This window comes from Ahaetulla prasina, chromosome 1 (assembly GCF_028640845.1).
Source record: "Ahaetulla prasina isolate Xishuangbanna chromosome 1, ASM2864084v1, whole genome shotgun sequence".
NCBI classification, from domain to species: Eukaryota; Metazoa; Chordata; class Lepidosauria; order Squamata; family Colubridae; genus Ahaetulla; species Ahaetulla prasina.
This window is the reverse complement of record NC_080539.1, coordinates 170,942,535-170,961,433: the sequence shown is the minus strand read 5'-3', so window position 1 is coordinate 170,961,433 and position 18,899 is coordinate 170,942,535. Positions and strand designations below refer to the sequence as shown.

The following is an 18,899-nucleotide window of genomic DNA, read 5'->3' as shown; positions in this document are numbered from 1 at the left end:
AAACATCCAGCATGACATTTTAAAATGCTACTTTAAATCCTCACTATAATTTACATTTGGGTATCAGTTGGCATTTGTGCAATTTGGAGATAAATGTGACTTTTCACAATGCGACTTTCTTTTTTATAAAATTCTGAATAAGCTTCTGCCTATTAAAGACTGTTTCACTCAGGACAAGGTATAAACAAAACCAAAGTCATCATAATGTAAGTGTCCCGACGATCCTGTCTAAATCCAGTTAATACAGTTGCACATAAATAAGGGTGTTAAGAGGAGAAATTGGTGCAATTCCATTTCCCAAATTCTGGTTTTTGTTTTAGTTGTTGAGTTATAGAAAAGGGTTGAGTTAACTGCTAGTGATTCTATTGAGAGATCATCCTATGACCTCTGGGAATAAAGAAATTTCCACCAGTTCAGCTCTGGCATCATCTTTAGAACTTTGGTTAAGTAAGTGGGATTCTACTAAGCAAAATGCCAGCTAAATATCATTTAAGAGAAATGCACTACCAGGAAATGTATTCGTGTGATTGAAATACCTTTCTACAACTGTGTAGAAGGTTCTTATTTTCTGCCCAGTCTTATTAGAAATCCATCTCAAGCATTGGAATCATCATTGTACTTCACGGGAGATTGGTGGCCAATAAATTTGAATGAATGAATGAACGAACGAATGAATACCCTTCTTTTTCCAGAATATTAAAACAGCATTTCTCAAACTTTTGACAACTGTGGATTGCCAAATAAACATACAGAAAGTGCGGAGTCCATCGAGTTAAATACCTCCAATGTTTCATCCATAAGAGGATGGAATTTCACATGTTGAGTAAATAAGAAAGTTATATTGTATTTGTACATGCCTTCTCCTCCCCACTTCCATTTTAAAAGACCTTTCAGAATTAAATTTTGTATCCCAAAAAATTAATCCAGAATTATTTACTGAATTTTTTATGTGTCCTGTGCCTTATAGCATAAATTTATAATTCTACAAAGTTCTTCAGCAGAAATATCTAAGTGTAGGACAATCTCTAGCCCACATATTCATATACTCATCACTGTACTTCCTGTTCATATTTTTTCTTTCTCAGTTGCTTGGACAAGAATAGAATTTGCTTATTCATATCTATTAGGTGAAATTTTCAGTAGATTGATATAGTCTTTTTTCCGATACTAAGATTCCTTGCCTTTCTACTCACTACCATCTTAAGGCCCATTACAGGATTTATTGTCCCAATACTTACCAATTTGTTTAATTTCATCCATGTACTTCATAATGGGGGTGGTAATGGTGGTGGAAATATTCGTGTAGAATTTTTTGCTAATTATTTTGACTAAAAAAATATTTTTCTTAACCTTCAATATTATAAGTACTTTGGTCTTGAGTTAGAGGCTCACCTCTAACTCAGAGGTGGGTTGCTACTGGTTCACCCCAGATCGGGCGAACCGGAAGCAGTGGCGGCAGGAGGCTCCGCTCACCTGCCTGGATGTCTCTATGCAGAAGCATCGCATGGGCATGCGTGCCCATGAGTGAACCAGTAGTGAACAAAATTGAAACCCACTAATGCTCTAACTCCAGGTCACTTATAGACAAATTTAAGGGCACACTTTACAGATCCTTAGTTGAATCTGTTATTTATTTCTTCATTGTGGGATTTTTCTCAGTTGGTTCTGAGAAATTTTCTCTTTCAATTTTCTCAAAGCATAAATTAAGGTAAGTGTAATTTTGTAGATGACTTTCTAACAATCTATTTTACACTGGCTGCCTTCCAGTCCTCTGGCACAGATGCACATTTTAGTAATATATGTTGTACATTTTTGGTTGGAAATTAGCCATTGAACATGTGAATAACTTAAGAACTTTTGGATGGATGTTCTTTCACTTCTGATTTCTCTGCAAACAAAATCTAGACCTTCACCTCTTTTTACCACTATTTGATTCATTCCTTTCAATTCTGAATCTACCATATGTCTTCTGTAGTGAGGACAGATGCAAATAACTAATTATGTTTCATTGCAGTTTTCTAATCTCACACACTTTTCCATAGTCAATAGTTCAGCTATATCCCTATAATGAAATGATACAACGCATACTTACTAAAGCAAATAAAGGATTAAGTAGATATTTACAAGGATAATAGAAAGGTAGGGCAACATGCAGAGATAGTGTAAGCAACTAGAGACATGATGACACAGTGGTTAGAATGCAGTATTGCAAGCCAACTCTGCCAACTGCCAACAGTTCGATCCTGACTGGCTCAAGATTGACTCAGTCTTCCATCCTTTCAAGGTCAATTAATTGAGGACCCAAATTGTTGGGGGCAATATGCCAACTCTTTAAACTGCTTAGAGAGGGCTGTAAAGCACTGTGAAGTGGTATATTGATATATTGATCATCAATTGTGTTGTAAATGTTGCACCTTGATGAGCGTATCTTTTCTTTTATGTACACTGAGAGCATATGCACCAAGACAAATTCCTTGTGTGTCCAATCACACTTGGCCAATAATTTCTTTTCTATTCTATTCTATTCTATTCTATTCTATTCTATTCTATTCTATTCTATTCTATTCTATTCTATATAAGTCTAAGTACTATTGCTATCTGATATCACTATGAATTCAACTTCTGTTCACATTTTATTTATTTACTCTTATATTTCTATCCTGATTTTATTTGTACAATTAAAAATTGTAACATTACCCAGTTGGCCAATGTTACCCAGTTGACATTGATGCTAGGAAGGACTAGAATTCATGATGTCTTAGTTTCTAATACAGTAGTTTAACCATTACACAAAACTGGAAATGTTATTCTCCTATACCAGATACTCATGTGCAGGGATGGGAGAATTAAAACATCAGAAGCGAGAATACATGGTTAAAGAAAAGCAAAAGGATGGGTGGGTGGGTGGGTGGGTGGGTAGATGAGTGGATGGATGAGTGAGTGGATGGATGGATGGATGGATGATATCTAAATCTATAACAAGAAAATAAATAAGTTTAAAAGAGAGGAGTTAACATCAATATAAGAATTTTTTGGGTTGTTTACATTTATCATTAGTATAGTAGCAATAAACATTTAAACAGTATTTATTTATCTCAATATAATTTCAGAAGCAATTATGCACTCCTGACCAAATAAATCTCTCCAGGTTCTTGTTTCTGGTTTGATGAACCAGGGTTTTGGGGGTTTTTTGCCTCTCTTAGGGCACCTGACTTGTACTTGGATCTTTGTGTTGTTTGTTCCTTAGTCTGCCAACTTTCTAATAGTTCCTTGATGTTGCTTATTAGCTACAGGTTTTACAGCTTTGATGGTCCTTTTGCTGACAAATGGTTTTTAAAAATCAGTTTCTAAAACTGGTGCATTGAATGACCCCAATCTCAACTTTAGAAGAGATTTGACAGTTCAGTTATGCTATGCCTAGGAATGCCAAACTGATCTGATGATAGGAGAGAAACATTTTAATTTGATTTTGATATTACATTTTACTTCCTACGCTATATGTACATGAAATCAAACTACAGCTTTCACATATCTTAATTTAAATGGGAAAGGAACATATGAAAAAAAAGAGATGTATGTTTTCTTCTTTTTTGTCTTCACACACACAAAAAACGGTTTGGCTTCACATTGTATAATTGGAGAGCACTGAAATTTTATATTTACTCATTTTGGCAGCTTCTTTTAAAAATGAATCCCGCTTCATGACCTAACCAGTGACAAATGGCACAAAAGTTTCACTTGCAATGCTGAAGCAAAATTATCTGGCTTCCTAGGATATGAGGGCAAAGAACTGTTTCTCTCCCTCCCTCCCTCCCTCCCTCCCTCTCTCTCTCTCACACACATACACACACACCGAGAGATTTTTCACAAGAGCAATGAGGACTGATAGGGGCTTTACCAGCTGAGCTTTTGACCTAAATAGTTTCGGCAACATAACACTTACTGAATTTTCCATTCGTGGTTGCACATTGGAAGCCAATTAAATTAGATGGCGATCTGTTTCAGAATATTTGTCTCGGAGTTGCTTAAACAGAAATGCAAACAATTGCTTTCTGGAGAGTTCTCTGCACAGAGAAATGGATACTATCCTGCTGGTTTGCAGAAACCACCGCCAAAGGCCAATTTGTTATAATTTAGAGGATGCATCATTTCCTCACCAATTTCCCCTCTAAAAACAACAACAACCACAACCTATTATTCCCCAATTTCTCTATCAGCTTCTCTGAATTTGGCATATACTAAGTAATGTATTTTTTAGTATTTGCTTTCCTCTGACGAACAGTATATTTCTATTATTAGTAATATTATATTATACAACAGTATGTTATACAACAGTAATAACTATTTGTCACTACTTAGTATCTTGTGCAAATTGCTCATGCATAGTTATCGTCTCCCTAAATTATCCCTGCTCCAACTGAATAGCAGAGGTTAACATTGCACTCTTATATTTTCATGGCACTTTCTCCATCTTCTCCTTGCCATCCTTCCAGTTCAAGCCACAATTCACCAGGCCAAGAACTCGCCAAGGTATCCACAGACCTATGAGAATGGTTGTTCACACAGATCCCTCCCTGTGCTTCATATATAAATGTGGTTAATACACAAATGCAAAAGTGGGCTTTTCATCACTGTGCTCCATGTGTATGAGCCACATTTTGCAAGTGAAATTAAGTGCAAAATGGACCAGTGTTACATGTTACGGTTGAATGTGCAGTATGAATGAAAAACTGATGCATATCCATTGTTTCATTATGCATATTTAATATTTAACCAGGAGAATGCATATTGACTTGACTTTAAAGCAAATCCAAGCTATTTCTTCTCCTAGCTCAGGGGTGTCAAACTCAAGGCCTGTGGTCAGATCTTTTATAGATGTTTTATAGATGGCATTTGCCACCAGCGAGATTGGCCAGGATGTTTTCAAATAGGTCCCCGAATTGTTGGAGATGTGGTCACAAACAAGGGATGTTCTACCACATGTGGTGGACCTGGCCCTAAGATTAAGAAATTTTGGAGGAAGATACAAATTTGGCTGGATGAAATAACAGGGGAGAAAATAGAACAAAACCCAGAACTATTCCTATTGGGCATTCTGGAAAGGAAAATGGAAAGAAATATACAATATATCATATTACACATATTGATGGCATGTAGAATTGTGATAGCACAGAACTGGAAACGTTCAAATATCCCACCGGATCAAATTATAATAAAAATATATGAATGTGCAGAAATGGACAGATTATTGATGGAAATGAAGGAGAGGGTAGATACTGAGTACTATCGAATATGGAATAGATGGTATTCCTGGCTGGAGAGTAAGCATAAAACTTAAGAGAGATTTTTGTTATGAGACTGAATTCTGAATAGAGGTTAAAATAACTTAAATAAGAATGTTGGTTTATAGAGATACCTAGAAGTAGAATCTGTATATAGAGGTTAAATAGGATAAGAAATTCCGATGTAGGAAAAGCTGTTATGAGTAATGTAATTTTGACGCGTTTGTCTTTGTGTGTTTTTTTTGTTTTTGTTTTTGTGTATTGTGCTTTTTTTTGTATTGTGTATTTTAACTTTTGGAAATTCAATAAATATTATTTTTAAAAAATAAATAAATAAAAGCAAATCCTAGCTATTTCTTCTTCTAGCTCAGGGGTGTCAAACTCAAGGCCTGCGGTGGGATCTGGCCCGCGGGGCTTTCCTGGTCTACCTGATGTGAATAGCAAAAATCAGGCCAGTGTAGCTTCAGTCCGGTCTACCCAGTGTGACACAGAGGAAAGATCAAGCTAGCATGGCTTCAGCCTAGTTTACCCACTGCAAAGAGAAACATGGCAGCAGTTTGGGGAGTGGCATCAAGCTGACCAGTCCACCCAGTTGGCCACGCCCCCTCCAGCCCTCCCAAAGTCAACCATAGCCCTCAATGAAATTGAGTTTGACACCCAGTCCTAGCCCTTCCTTTATTTGATGGAGAAATGAGGCAAGGAGTAAATATTGCCAATCAGCTGCTGAGTTTTGCCCCTTGCCTTTGAGGCTGAAGATAGACATCTGGAGGACAGATCATGACTTGGGGAGAGAGGGACAAGAGACCTCGACTTAACAAATGTTCATTTAGTGACCCAAGTTACAACAGCACTGAAAAAAAGCGACTTACAACCATTTATCACATTTATGACAGTTGCAGCATCCCCGTGGTCACGTGATCAAAATTTGGACGATTGCCAGCTGGCTTATACTTATGACGGTTGCCATGATCCCCTTTTCCGACCTTCTGACAAGCAAAGTAAATGGGGAAGCCGGATTCAAAGCTGGGACTTTGAAGAGAAGGAAACATATTCCTAAGGGTTTGAGGCCTGCATTGACCTTTTTTGAGGGGTGGGTTCAGCCTGGGATCTGCGCTTTGCAGATCTCTCTTAAATAGCAGATTTTCCACTGTTGCCTTCAAAAACAAGGGACTGAAAGTATCCCAAATTAAGTATCCCAAACCCTACTGTTGGAGTCTTTTATCCATCTGTCAAAAAAAAAGAGAGAGAGAGAGAGAGAGAGGGTTATGTTTTTAATATCCAGGGAAGAATTATTTGCTGCTTAGATATAAATCCACATCCAATGATTATGGATGGAAACATGTAGCATTTGAAATCAAATGGAAGCAGAGCTATAACTCTATATCCTTACTCTAGATGGACTGAGCGTAGTGTTCTGTACAGAGATAAATGAAACGCTTTGCCAAATGACAAGTGTCTGAATAAATGCTCCCAAATTCCAGGGGTTATTTGTTATATCTCCGTGTTGCTCTTTAAAGTTTAATTTCTGCTTCAAGGGAATGACCTTCATACTAAAGGGGAGGAAACTAAGAGTTTGAAATGGTCCTCTAAGTCAGGGGGAAAGGGAGAAGGCTTATGATGTGCCTTTTGGAGATCCGTTCTGCTGTCTGGCAAGCACAAATTAAAGTCTTCTGTCATCAGCGGTGGATCAAGTTTTAAGGCTGTCCATAATGGTCGTGCTTTTGAAAGGTTGTTGCTAGAGAAGATGAGGTTTAGAATAGCGGAAGCCACCTTCATTACCGTTTATCTGGACATAGCTGGCAGGATGTAATAAACTGAATGAGACAGAAATGACAAGTCTCTGGGCTAGAGATTTCCAGACAAAAAAAATGGCAATTTAGACAAAATTGATATACACAACTCTATTTTCAGCTGGGGGTAGGGAAGCACTGAAGACTCAGAATCAGGTTGAAGTGGTTGAAATTCATTTCTCATTTCCAGGGCAGTTCCCCAGTAATGAAAAGTAATGGTTATTTGTAAGCCACCGAGAGAATTAGCAGCGATAAAAGATTTAAAATCTATTTATGTGTCTGCTGTGCTTTTGAAATGCTTAAAGAAACACACCTGTTTCTGCTTCAGAGCTCCGTGAATGCGGGTTGCTATCTACATGGATGCCTCCGAATTTATTTTAATGCATTGTGATGACTCTATTTCTGTACGTCTGCATTAAAAAAAACTTCAGAAGTAAATGAAAAACAAAGATTAAGCAGTACATTAAAATTACTTTGGGAATGGGTTGAAGCAGTGGTAGGATTCAAATAATTTAACAACCGGTTCTCTGCCCTAATGATTTCTTCCAACAACCAGTTTGCCAAACTGCTGAGAAAGTTAGCGACCGGTTCGCCTGAAGTGGTGCGAAGTGGTTGAATCCCACCACTGGGTTGAAGGTGTAATATTATATAAGTTTTCTGAAACCAAGCACATTTCAATAATGGGATGAAAATGTGCCTGAGAATCGTACATAATACCACTACTTTGAGTCTGATTATGTCAAATAAACATATTCAATTAGAGGATGACAATATCAAATACTAATACCCAAATTCACCTCTTTCTGCTGTCTGTTATTCATTAAAGCAGCCAGGTCTATTTCCAAAATTATATGGTTGTAGCCAGTGGTGGGCTTCACATAATTTAACAACTGGTTCGCCTAGTGCAGAAATGAAAATGTGACCTTTCATGCAGTTTCAAACACATGGCGATTTCATCCGCACAGCTTCCAGCACACCTCCTTGGGCAGCCACAGTGAATAGAGCAGGGGAGGCGCGGCGATCAGCTGGTCTGCGTGGGCGGGTGAGCAAGCCAGAGAATGAGATATATAGGATGGGATAGCGCTGGGGCAGGTGTGTGGGCCCAGCCAGTGGTCGGAACTACAGGTTGCCCGAACCGCTCTGAACCAGCAACAGCCCACCTCTGGCTATAGCACAAACTGGGAAAGATACAAATGTTTTAATGAGTCACAGATAGATGTTGGGCTTGTATTCATAAGCATTCTGCAGTTAAGGAAATTAATTCCCTATTTTTGTTTTGCTTTGTATTTTATACATTGAAAAAACAATAAAAGATTATATATATCTCATTTTGAAGTACCACTCCTAAAGCACATTTTAAACATTGCGCAGTCCCTTTATATTCTTATAAAATTCCATCTGACAGTGTGTTATGGTATGTACTGAATATAATTGAGGAATCAAATGAAAAAAGGGGCACACTTTGTAAACATCTCTGTTACAATACTAATAAATTAATCAGGAGAAATTAAAATGACCAATCTGTTGGAGCGGAAAATTGTTTTTAATCACTTAATCATTGTATTAAGCCACAATGCATATTCAATTTTATTCACACAAGTTTCCAACCAGTGAACAACCTTTGGGATACATCATGAGACCTAAAAAGTGTTTCTCAGTAATTTAAATAGTAATAAGGACTATATCAATGAGTTATTTTTTAAGAGTTCTCTCTGTCACTAAACATCAGTTGTTCTCAGCCTTTAGTATTACATCATTTAATTGCTGCTGCCTCAGATATATAAAAGGCTTGAGTAGACAACATTGATCTCTCTACATTCTTCAGGGCATGCTTAAAATGTGCATTCTTTGGAAAACTATTTCCAAATCCGTAGATGGAAGCTAAACAGAACAGGAGCCAAAGTAGGTCCAATTACTAAATAGCAATAGCACTTAGACTCACATACCACTTCACAGTGCTTTACAGCCCTCACTAAGCGATTTACACAGTCAGCCTATTGTCCTCAACCATCTGGGTCCTCATTTTACCCACCTCGGAAGGATGGAAGGCAGAGTCAACCTTGAGCCTGATGAGATTCGAACTGCCAAATTGCAGGCAGCCGGCAGTCACCAGAAGTAGCCTATAGTACTACACTCTAACCACTGCAGCACCGTGGTACCAGTCATGCCAGCCACATGACCAAGAAGATCTTCAGATAATGCTGGGTCTTAGGCTATGAATTAGGGGTGTGTACCACCCCTAGAATCAGGCATGATTAACAGGGGAAATCTTTCCGTTTCCCTTTTTAGTATTTCTCAGGCATGATTCAACCTGGGCTTTGCCTTGATAGGGCAAAAGGTATTACTGGTACCCCTTTTGTTCTGTAATCTAAATCAAACCATAATTTCGTGTTGCCTTCCTTTCTGAACTTGTGCCCGTTTACCTTGCTTAACATTGGTTGTGAGCATGGGTGAAATCTAAATTTTTTTGCTACCGGTTCTGTGGGCATGGCTTGGTAGAGGGGGGGTGTCATGTGATTAGGTGGGCGTGGCTATGTGACTGGGGGATCAAAAGACAGAAACTCACTAGCAATGTCCTGCTGGAGCAGGGTTGGACTAGATGACCTCCAGGTCCCTTCCAGCCCTGGATTATCATCTGAAGCTGCCTCTAGTGCTAGGTTTGTACTCCTTCCTTCCTCTCTTCCTTCCTTCCTTCCTTCCCTGCTTCCTTCCTTCCTTTCTCTCTCTCTCTCTCTCTCTCTCTCTCAAAAACAACCCCCCACACCCCCTTTTTTCTCTCAGCAGGCTTCCCTGATAGCCAAACCAAAAAATGGGGGGGAGTCCATTTTTCTTCCCATCAGGCTTCAGGGAAGTCTGCTGGGAGGAAAAACAGAAAAAAAACCCCTGTTTTTTGGTTTGGCTAGCAGAGCCTGCTGGGAGGAAAAATGGACTTCTCCCCACATTTTTTGCCTAGCACCCAGCTGAGCTGCGTGATCATCAGCCAAAGAAAAAATGCTTTTAAAAGTAAAAAAAAAAAAAACTTCTGATGATCACGCTGCTCAGCTGGGCTTGGGGGGTGGTATTCAGAGATTTTTGTTACCGGTTCTTCGAAGCACCTACCGCCATCACTACCGGATCGCGTGATCCGGTCTGAACCGGGAGCATTTCACCCCTGGTTGTGAGGGGAGGTGGAATCTGATTCATTCTGATGTATTCCTCCTCCTTCTCCAGCTAAAAGGTGAGAGGTGCTGTACATTATCTCCAAGTTTAATTAAGGCACATAGCAGAAAATAATAAAGGCTCCTTATGTTATCTAAGTCAGAGTTATTTATTACAACAAAAGATAGATAAACCAGCTGTAGGACTAAACAACAGCAGTATTTCTGTTCTGTTTCAGGTTTTATGGTATTTATCTTTGAGTAGAAAGTGAGAGAATAAGCACGAAAGAAATTTTCTAAAAAGAGGAGACTCTAGTGGTGCAGAAGCATAAGAATAAACACAAACTGACACTGCTGAAGGTTAAAAGAACTGTTAAGATGAGTCCTGTATTTTTAAAGACGACATGGAATGTTCTAGCTTGTATTTCTGCATTTCTCCAATCATTGTCTCTCAAAGAAACAATCGCATGATTGCCTTCTTTTATGATTTATAACCATTTAACAATATTTAATGCACAAAGTGAAAATCATGATAAGGGGAACCAGATCACAGATTGTAGTTGCATTTTAAGGCTTTCAAGGAAAAACATATCTAGTTAAATTCAAAGACATACGTAGTATTAATACAGTATGGGCTGAGAACCTGCCATCCTATCTTTAAATCAGTGTTTCTCAACTTTAAGATATGGAGACTCCAACTCCCAGAATTCTCCAGGCAGCATGATGTGACAGGCGAAGTGCACACACTGTTCGTAATCAGTGGTGGGTTCAAATTTTTTTACTACCGGTTCTGTGGGTGTGGCTTGGTGGGTGTGGCATGGTGGGCGTGGTAGGGAAAGGATACTATAAAATCTCCATTCCCACGTCACTCCAGGGGAAGGTTACTGCAAAATCCCCATTTCCTCCTAATCAGCTGGGACTTGGGAGGCAGAGAATAGATGGGGGTGGGGCCAGTCAGAGTTTTTACTACTGGTTCTCCAAACTATTCAAAATTTCCGCTACCGGTTCTCCAGAACTGGTCAGAACCTGCAGAAACCCACCTCTGTTCGTAATGTTAAGAAACACTGCCTTAAATTAATGTGCCCTGCATGAGTGGCTGTACGTGCTCTCACATACATGTGTGGATGGGCACCCAGACAGAGTTATGTCAGCCTCGGCCTTTCAGATTCTCATAGAAAAATTTTCCATGCCTGCTTACATGAATTGATTATAGCCCTTTGTGAGGCATTAAAGACCTGGATGTTCTCCCAGGCAAGGCACCAGAAAATTACAGTACATCAGCCCTATTAGTGAGTTTATTATTTGGTCCCGATGGATTAAGGTTGAAATTTTAAATTGAGGTTCTGTTATGGATGATTATTATCATCTCTAATTTAGGTTTTTCCTTTCTTATTTTATGTTTTGTGGATTTTAATCCTTTGTGTGCTGTCCAGAATCAATACCATGAGGTGGGTGGCTATATGAATTGCTTATATAAATAAAAATAAATCTTTGTTGCCTGTCTTGGAAAAATTATGACTTTGTTCTGTAAGTGTCCTGAAACTATTGCGGGACCAATTTGTTTGCACAAAACCTTGCATTCCAAACAACTGCAATGACTGCTGTCTTTTGGTCTCCTTTATTATTTTTCCTGGTGAATTGTTCCACTACCACCGCTTTAACTCAAGTTTGTTAGCGAATCACCAAACCTAAATTGCTGGGTATCTTATTTTTGGATTATATTCTTTTGTTAGGAGGGCACTGAGTAAAAGAAAAGTTAAAAATTATGAACTTAATTTAAATTGCATCCCTGTCACTAATCACAGATTGGTTTCCTTTGAGAATTAACATAATCCCAAAGAAAGGCACATAGCTTAGCTTACAAGTTATTTGAGAGAGAGCAATATTTAATCATGTAAAATTAATGTAACTTTTCTAAGAACATAGATTAAACCATCAGGCAGATGTATAAAGAAGCAACCATGTACTGTAGCTAACGAGTAGATCAAGAAATGGAGGCTTTAATTTCCAAAGACCAATTGTCAAATGAATTCATCTTTTTTAAAAAAAACTTCACTGCTTGTAATTTAAATGATATTTGCGATCATTCAAAAAGCAATACAAACTATCTTGCAATCAGAAAACAGGGAGTTTAGACCATGGCCCTCCTGTGCGCAGGCTTCTCAACATAAACTTGGGACTATATCCCATAAGACTTTATCTTTGGTTGTAATTATTGCTTCATTATTTCTCATTTATGGTCTTGAAACAAGCCTTGTCATTGTTATTAGTTTTCAAATAAAAGAGACATGTAGTTGGATTTCATACCATTCAAAGAAGATCACATTTTTTTGTAACATTATGAAATAGAAGTATATGTGATTATGTGTGTACTCTACATAAATATACGTACTGTATACATGAGTGTATACATATACATGTAATCACATACATACAGTGCATGCGATCACACAAACACACAAGTTAAGATGTTGAGATTTTGGAAAGAGTACAGAGAAGAGCAACAAAGATGATTAGGGAGCTGGAGGCTAAAACATATGATGAACAGTTGCAGGAACTGGCTATGTCCAGTCTAATGAAGAGAAGAACTAGGGGTGACATGATACCAATTTTCCAATATCTGAGAGGATGTCAAAGAGAAGAGGGGTCAACCTATTCTCCAAAGCATATAAAGGCAGGACAGGAAGTAACAGATAGAAACTTATCAAGAAGAAATCCAAACTAAAATTTCCTGACATTGAGAAGAATTAATCAGTGGAATGGCTTGCCAATGGAAGTTGTGGTGATCCATAGCTGGAAGTTTTTAAGAAAAGATTGGACAGCCATTTGTCTGTAATAGTTTAGGATCTCCTGCTTCAACAAGACTTCCAAGGTCCCTTCCAACCAAGGGGTGAAATCCAGCAGGATCTGACAGGTTCTGGAGAACCAGTAGTGGAAATTTTGAGCAGTTCGGAGAACCGGTAGCGGAAATGTTGAGTAGTTCAGAAAACTGGCAAATACCACCTCTAGCTGGCCCCAGAGTGGGCTGGGAATGGAGATTTTGCAATATCCTTCCCCCGGGAGTGGGGTGGGAATGGAGATTTTGCAGCATCCTTCCCCTGCCATGGCCACCAAGCCACACCCACCAAGCCACACCCACAGAACTGGTAGTAAAAAAAATTCACCACTGCTTCCAACTCTGTTATTTTGTATTTTAAGTGGGTTCACACATTGTATAAAGTCGTAACAACTGGATTGATATAGTGCACTGCACTATGATCCTAAGCTTAGTTTATTTTATAAGCCAACATTACTTGTAAACCATATAAAACATCATTTTTATGCTACAGTTCAAGCAATGTGCTAAACAAAATCAAACAAAACACTACAGATTAGCTGGGATCCCTGAATTCGCTATTATAAATTATAAAGCATGACTTATGGCTTAACATGACAGGTTAATCTAATTTACACCATGGTTTAGTGTGTAACATGAATACAGCTAAAGACATTATGATAGGTGAAAAAGAACTGGATGAAAGATTTACTAGGTGGAAAGAAGGACGCAACACACAATTGCATTTAATGGTTGTACAGATGAATTTTGACATCATAGCACTCAAAAGGGAGAAAAGGGAGAAAGAGGTCACAGTTCCTGGTCAGGCAACAGCTGCCAAACATCCTGAGCCCCTTAGCCAATTATGGCCTGAAACATAATTAACTACTTTACTAAATGAGGGAAAATAAGATCCCATTGACAAGTGTCATTATTGCAAAGGAAGTGAACGGTGCTAGGAAGATTAGTTAGGGTTACTGCATCTGGGTTGCTAAACTCCAGACTGCAAAATTCCAGATCACTACATGTCAGAATAGCTGCTACCTAGGCTCCACTAGGGACGTGGTGGCTCAGTGGCTAAGGTGCTGAGCTTGTTGATCAAAAGGCCAGGCAATTCAGCGAATCCCTAGTGCCGCGTAACGGGGTGAGCTCCTGTTACTTGTCCCAGCTTCTGCCAACCTAGCAGTTTGAAAGCATGTAAAAAATGCAAGCAGAAAAATAGGACCACCTTTGGTGGGAAGGTAACAGCATTCCGTGCGCCTTTGCCATTGAATCATGCCAGCCACATGACCATGGAGACATCTTCAGACAACTCAGGCTCTTCAGCTTTGAAATGGAGATGAGCCCTAGAGTTGGGAACGACTAGCACATATGTGCAAGGGGAACCTTTACCTTTTTAGGGGTCAATTCAATTTTTGCAGCTCAAATATAGTAGCCCAATTAAACAACAAAACTAGAAGGTTCTTCTGGAGTTAGGATAGAGGAATTTCCAGTTGTTAAGAAATGAAACCATGCAATAATTTTAAGGCTTTTCAACTCTCCTTTAGTAATCAAAGCTTTCCTGTGGCTGACAAGAAAAAACAGTGGATGATTCTCCCTCTTTTGCTTAGAGTCTTGTGGGTGACAAATGCTGGAGATAAGAGTTGGGGGATCCAATAACAATAAGTCAGAGATTTTTTGGGGAGGGGCTGGAATTTAGCAGCTTTCACTGAATATGTGTATAAAATAATGTGCATATGGGGGAAACCATATATCCTTCCTCTGTATGAGTTATTAAATGAGTTGACTAAATATGCTTAAAAATCTTTCCTACATTGGACCTCCTGTATAAGCTGATTTCTTTGGAAAAAGATTTGGGATTCTATGGAGTTACCTGCATTTTGCCTTTCTGGTTATCAGTTTTGGCAGTATGAATTCCAAAGATCTGTTGCATTTTGAGTTCATGTTCTCTAGAACAGAGGTCTCCAACTTCCAGTTTGTGGACCGACACCGGTCCATGGCATGCAGGAACTGGGTTGCACAAACAAGCAAAGCCCCTTCCACAGGATGTAGGCAGCACACAAAAACATGCCCCTTCAGGTCTATGGAAAAACCTCTATGGGGCCCAACAGTTTGGGGGCCACTGCTCTAGAATCTATTACACTGATGGTGTAGAGACTACATTTCCCCCGCCCCCCACATAAATCCCTTAGAATTTCTATAACTTTTCTATGATGTTTCATAGATGTTGTGAAGATGATGTTTCATAGATGATCATTTATGATGTGAATAAGGTGCCCTGGTTGAAATACTTCAGTCTGGTTTTATATCGTTTGTTCTACACAAAATTTCTTTTCACCATTCATTCTTATCAAGCTACCCATAGTTTGGCCCTGCAAAAATGAAGCAAGGCACCCTCTGTTAGTCACCAGTGACAGTGTGGTGATAACGTACCATATTATCTCAAGGTTGCTGTTTTACAGCATCCATCATTTTCTCCACAACTATCAAAAGAAAGGACTTAGAGTTGCGTATTTGCAAAGAATATCAGTTCCTATTTCAGTATATCCATATATTTTTAATGCCGTGACAAAGAAACAAGACAGACAGACAGAACCTTACAATGCATTGGCATGGAGTATCTTGTTCCATAATCTGGGGAGAAAAACACAATAGCAGCAGCAGCAACCATAACAAAAAAAACCCTATTATGTCCAGTTTTCCGAAGATGGCTGGGTATAAATCTATTCTTTCTTTAAAAGATCTGGCAAGAAAGGTTCTTAAAATGGTCCAATGGAGAGCCAATTCAGCACTCGGAATCTCAGAACTGCACGGGAAATGTTTCTGTGTAGCCTTAATGTGAATTCTGAGGCTGAGCAAACTGTCTTAAGGTGATGAATGCAGAATTTGTGCTTTCTAACCATAACGAAGCAACCATATCTCTGTAATCAGACTTCTTGGCTGAGCATCATTTTTCAACATTATTTCCATCATAAAAACCCCCCGCTAGTAGCTTAACAGTAGCTCCTGGAACTCAAGGCTTTAATATTCTGGCAAATAGTTTTGCTTTCCTCTCTAAAAAGAACTCTGTAAATCACTTCCCAAGAAGTCTTGGTGCGGAGGATATTGGTTAGCAAGACGGGTGAGCAGAAGTCAGGGGAGATTTTAAAAACTATTTAAAAGGAATTTTACATTTCCACGTTCCAAACCGTAGGTGATTTCTCAGGGAAATGGCAAGTAATGTGCACAAAATGGGGAGCGAGCTGTTCTTTGGAAAGGGAAACCAGATTGAACTCTGGAAGTTTCATGTAACCATTTGAGATCACTCATAGTGCAGCAGAAACAAAACACGATACAATCAGAATGTTTCGCATTTTGGCAGCAACCAAATCCTACCTGGTTTTAGGTGCTTGGCCTAGGGAATCACCTCTTGTACTGCAAAAATCTGAACACCACTACATAGCAGCAAAGAAGTCCTGAAGATGATGATGACTGCTCCGAGGTGATAGTCAGTTGGATTTTTGCAACCCAAATCAGATCACCTTGGTCTTCCCCTTCCTTTAGAGCAGGGGTCTCCAACTCTGGGAGTTGAAGTCCACAAGTCTTAAAGGGACCAAGGTTGGAGACCCCTGCTTTTGAGCCATCATTTATCCTGGAGGGTCTTAAGTATGTTAATTGATGGAAAAGAAAGTAGAGACAGATTTTTCTTCATCTCTCACATAAGATTGGTACCCTTATACAAAATAAAATTTATTTCCTTGCTTGGCTGCCAGAATTTATTTAGCAAATATAATTTGGAATTGGTAGTGCAGTGGCTCACATGGTTAGGATGCTGTTTGATGATCAGCTGGCTCATGTTTGAGACCTGGTTGCTGTCATGTGGCAGGATGAGCTCCTGTCACTCGCTCCAGCTCTGCCAACCTAGCAGTTTGAAAGCAGGCAACTGTGAGTAAATAGATGGGTACCACTTGGGTGGGCAGCTTAACAGGGACACAAAGGGAAGTCCCAACTGGTTGTCACCTGGGCAGTATTTATTTTATTTATTTATTTTGTCACAACAGTATATATAAGCATAAGCATAAAATAACTATACAATATATAAGCATATATATAAGCATAAGTATGTAATAACTATATTAATTGGATATAATAAAGGGAAATAATAGGACAGGAATGGTAGGCACATTGGTGCTCTTATGCACGCCCCTTACAGACCTCTTAGGAATGGGGTGAGGTCAATAGTAGACAGTTTTTGGTTAAAGCTTTGGGGATTTTGGGAATAGTGATGTCATTACTTGATCCTTTTACCACGGAAGGGCTTTAAGTGCTTCTGACACAGATGCAATAGTACTTGGAGGTGGAAACCAAATTGCATCCAAATTACACATCTCAGGCTGAGATGGAGGTTGCTTTCTGATGATTCACTCAAAAAGCAGATGAGATGTGTGTGGCCATGAACGATAAATTTCTGGACGGCAAATCTCAGCTATGTCTTCCTAGTCTGGATAGTAGACCCAGCATGCAAAGGGCTGCTTGTCAAGTGCCCTTCGTTGGCATCAGTTGCTCACAAACTGCATCCGATTAAGTGAGATGATCTTGGCCTGGAGAAGGCCAGCATCAGGGACATTCAAGTTGGCATCAAAATTGCCATCTCTCATTTTACTGACAAATGATCACTAATCATTTCCACCAAAGAGTCTAGAGATGGCAAAAGATAGACCAACTCCAAGCTCCAACTTACCCAACCATCCGTATCCCATTCACTGGCATTCCCTCCGTCTGTTTTAAAGTAACTGGTTGAATGATAGAACAATGAGTGAACATGGCAAGACATTTAACTGCATCATCAATTCCCTGGACAAGATACCTATGACTGAACCCATTTCTTTCCTCCTCCTCCTCCTCCTCCTCCTCCTCCTCCTCTTCCTCTTCCTTATTCTCCTTCTGCAAACAAGGTTTACCCTTGATTTTTAGAAAGTCCATGGGTGACCTTCAAGAGAAGGCTGTGAGGAATCAGCAGACCAAAGGGCTCAGTATAGCAGTGAAAGGCCTTATTTTCCAAACAAGATTATTGTTGGCAGCCTGCATGAGAGAATTCCTATTTATTTCTGAGGAGAGAAAACTTGGAGGAAGAGTTTGAATGCATCTGCATGAAATTATATGGCATTTTATTCTCACAAACTGTTGGTTTTGTTCTGCTATTTCGCAGGGCTCTTATAACACTGAACAAAGTTAATCAAGGAACATGGAAAAATTACAATTTTAAATTCCTTTGGTCCCGAGAAATTCAGAGAGAAGACATTTAAACTTTTCTTCAGTTATGAATCCAGTTCAGGTCATTGAAACGTTCATAGTGTATAGTGATGTTAGATTTATTTCCTTACCTTGATTCATTTCTTCAATTGAGGTACACAGGAATCCTTGTTATACGTTTACTTTTGCTGTCTTGTGTCTGCTTCTAGATCATTGGTTATACAGACCACTGTCAGCACAGCGGTTGTGAACCAAACAAGATGGTGGACAATGGCAAACGCTACGTATTCTTCCCCATCAGGCATTGTCAACAGGAATGAAAGCTTGTGGAGATTCCTTGAAAACCAGTGAGAGTCCATAAGGAAAGAAATAAAGCTCACATTTTGTTCATGAAAAAAAACATAAGCTATCTGCTTTTAGGTGATAAATATTTTTACCTCGTAGATGGTAATTTTTTTTTAAAGCGGACCCTGCCACAGTATTGGAATAACGCTAGGAAGAAGAAGATTATAATATTTTAGATTTGTACTTACATAGGTAATTAACACACCATCATAGGTTACATTTTTATTGCAGACACACCTTGTTATGCCAATATTTTGCCTCATCCATTTGATTTCACTTTTACGCTGTCCATTTTCAA

At 39.0% G+C, this 18,899-nt stretch overlaps 1 long non-coding RNA gene across 1 annotated transcript in view; it reads right to left on the bottom strand.

Moving 5' to 3' along the window:
• LOC131197497 (uncharacterized) overlaps window positions 1-18,466 on the bottom strand; it is a 31,424-nt gene extending 12,958 nt beyond the window's left edge. Inside the window, exon 1 of the long non-coding RNA XR_009154963.1 lies at window positions 18,388-18,466. This is a non-coding gene — a long non-coding RNA (uncharacterized LOC131197497). The remainder of the gene's footprint in view (window positions 1-18,387) is intronic.
• Window positions 18,467-18,899: the final 433 nt, after the last annotated feature.